General features: G+C 48.7%; 1 protein-coding gene across 1 annotated transcript in view; it reads right to left on the bottom strand.

Moving 5' to 3' along the window:
- Rnf125 (ring finger protein 125, E3 ubiquitin protein ligase) overlaps positions 1 to 190 on the bottom strand; it is a gene marked incomplete in the record, with an annotated part of 34,449 nt that extends 34,259 nt beyond the window's left edge. The window contains 1 exon segment of the mRNA XM_005372751.2: positions 96 to 190.
- Between the last annotated feature and the right edge of the window lie 3,044 nt (positions 191 to 3,234).

Raw genomic sequence — 3,234 nt, 5'->3', positions numbered from 1 at the left:
GCCGGGCGGGGCCGAGGCCGTGGGTCCGGGGAGCGGAGACGCGAGGCCGCGCGCGCCCGGAGCCGCCCCGGAGTAGCGAAGGGTCATCCTGCTCGCGCCGTATGGAGATGAGACAACTCCCACTCGGGAGGGGCCGGTCCTATCAGGCCGCGCAGCGGTCGGGAGAAGCGCGGACGCCCTGTGTGCCTCTGCGTCGCGGCCCGTCGCCTTTGGTCCCCCACTCAAAAGTGTCGTTTTTGGGTGGTACCTGGGATTGAACCCAGGGTCGTTGCCTGCAGGTAGCGCCCCAGACCTTTTTACCGATTGACTGACTTGATTGTTTCATGAGACAGGGTGTGTCGCTGTGTAGTTCAGGTTGGCCTTTACTAAAGCTCCGCCAGCCTCTTGCAGGAGCCTCCTAAGTGCTGAGGCTAAGCTGTGTGCTACGACACTTGGCTTCAACCTTTTTTTTTTTTTTTTTTTTTTTTTTTGAGACAAGGTCTCACTAAATTGCCCAGGCTGAACTCAAATTTAGGATCTTTCTAGAGGGGCATGTGGTGCATGCCTGTAATTCCAGCATTTGGGAGGCTGAGGCAGGAGGGTCACTGTGAGTTCAAGGCCAACCTGGGCTACCTAGTGAGTTCAAGGCTGGTCTGAGGTACATGGCAAGACCTTGTCTCAGAACAACAGCAAAAATGGTTGTCCTGCCTCAGCCTGCCAGAATGCTGGGATTACAAGCGTGTAACACCGTGCCAGGCACTCCATACTCCAGGAAAGGAGAGGTACAGCTCTGAAAATGAAGATTCCAATCCCAGTTCCAGGCTCAAGATGGCCCTTCCTGTTTATGTGCTTTCTGCCAGCGCGTCCTCTTTCAAACGAGACCAAGGGATGAATATCATGCACAGAGCCACCCGTTTAACAAGTCTTCCTCTCAGAGCCCTGGCATGGTGGCGCAGGCCTGTAATCCCGGCATTTAGGAGGCTGAGGCAGGAGGATGAGTTCAAGGCCAGCCTGGGCTGCATAGCTAGACCCTGTCTCCAAAAAAAAAAAGCCTCTGTCTCAGAATGAGTTTTTAGCACTCAAGCAAAATCCTAGTTCTGAAAGGATTATAGAGTTTACTTTCAAAAGGAATTTGAGATGATCTTGGGCTGACATGCAGCTCTGAGGAATAATACACAGGACACACGTCAGGTACAGACTGCATACAACAATACATAAAAACACAGGCAACACCCCGTCATCCCAGTGTACTTCACCCAGATTCCCTCGGGCCTTACTTGTAATGAGAACATATAATCAATACACAGGAAAAACAAACTAGGTCGGGTCAGATAAGAACCAAAACACAGGGGGTAAGGAGGTGAGATAAAAACACCAGAGAAGGCAGGGTGGGAGGGTAAAAAACAAACAAACAAACAAACAAAACACCAGAGAAGGTCAGAGGTGGCAGCACACACCTGTACTTCCAGGAGTCGGGAGGCTGAGGCAGGAGAATCGCTGAGAGTTCAAGGGCAGCCGGGGCTACATAGTGAGTTCAAGGCCACCCTGAGACCCAGTCTCAAAAAGACCAAGACAAACAAACAAACAAAACCAAAGATTCTGGGTGGAATGACGATGAATAAAGGAAAGGAGTCAGCCCGTGAAAGATCTGGGAGAATCTTGGTAAGCACAGCGGGGCGGGGGCGGGGGAGGGGGGGAATGGACACACGCAGAATGGAAGCGTGGGGTGCAGAGGGGAAGCAATAGTGGAGAAAGACTGAAAGGCAGTCCTTCCTGTCACTAAAGAAAACCACAGCGCCCTCGCCATCCCGCCCCGGCCCCAGTCCAATCTGCTCAAGGCCAAACCTCCTGATCTGGTCCTTCCCCTTTGCTCTTCTTTTCTTAGTCACCCGCTGCTGGGTCCAGAAACGGCTGGGTCATGGGTTTCGCTGCTGACTACCCTGTGGCTGATTTCAACTCATTTATCTCCTTCTAAGAGGGAGGAAAATAAATGAGTTCATAATTTCAAGAAGTGTGGACGGGCAGGGCGTGGTGGCACACACCTGTGATCCCAGCCCTGGGGAGGCTGAGACAGGAGGGTCGCTTCAAGTTGAAGGCCAGCCCAGGCTGCATAGTGAGACCCTGTCTCAAAACAACAACAACAACAAAAAAATGTGAAGGAATGTGAAAGATGTTCCTGTATTTTAAGGAGCTTATTGGCAAAAATCTTAGAGGAAACCAAATGGTTTTATAAAGTAGGGTAAATTTATTCAACAAATGGGTAAACCTGTAACCCCTGCACTTGGGAGGCTGAGGCAGGAGGATCGTTGAGAGTTCGAGGCCAGCCTGGGCTAAAAAGAGAGCTCAAGTTCAGCCTGAACTGCATAAGGAGACCCTATCTCAAAAAGACAAAAAACAAAAAACAAAAAACAAAAAAACAAATGGGTAAAGCAATGCTTAAAAAATTTTGGCTGTATTTTATGAAATAAAAAAGTATAGTTAGGTGTGATGTCACATGCCGACGTCTTAGCTCCTCGGAGGTTTAGGCAAGAGGATCATAAATTTGAGGCCAGTCTGGACATCTGGAAAAGACTCTGTACCAAAATAAGATTCTTTTTAAAGGGCCGAGGCTGGGCATGGTAGTACACGCCTGTCATCCCAGCATGGGGCTGGGGGCAGAGGGTGAGGCAGAGGATCGCCACATGTTCGAGCCAGCCCAAACTACAGAGTGAGTTCAAGGCCTACATACCCTGTCTCAAAACAAAAACAAGCCGGCATGATAGTGCACACCCGCAATCCCAGCCCTTGGAGGGAGCGGGGATCTCCGTGAGCTTGAGACCAGCCTGGAATATAATGAGGCTCTGTCTCAAAAAAATAAAAAATAAGTAAGTTGGGGGTGGTAGGGTTTACCTAATATGCGTGAGGCCCTGGGTTCCATCCCTAGCTACTATGCTGGAAGAAGAAAATTTCAAGGACAAAACAATATGAACATTTATTATGGTGCTGTTGGTAATAATATTTCAAATAGTGTATATTTCTATGCCTATCAATACTGTTAAATCAATGCCTAGTTCAACAGATTAAACAGTGAAACACTATGTGGCCACTGAAAAAAAAGACAAAAAAGAGGAAAGACAGCTTTATAGCAGCCCTCAGAGAAAGTCTCTGAGTGTATTATTGACACAAGGGATGGAGCTCAGTGATAGTACATTTGCCTAGCATGCAGGTGGCCCTGGGTTTAAATCCAAACACTGCAAAAAAAAAAAAAAAAAAAAA

This window comes from Chinchilla lanigera, unplaced genomic scaffold (assembly GCF_000276665.1).
Source record: "Chinchilla lanigera isolate Chin_1 unplaced genomic scaffold, ChiLan1.0 scaffold00001, whole genome shotgun sequence".
In the NCBI taxonomy this organism is placed as follows: domain Eukaryota; kingdom Metazoa; phylum Chordata; class Mammalia; order Rodentia; family Chinchillidae; genus Chinchilla; species Chinchilla lanigera.
This window is presented reverse-complemented; position numbering and strand designations above follow the sequence as displayed.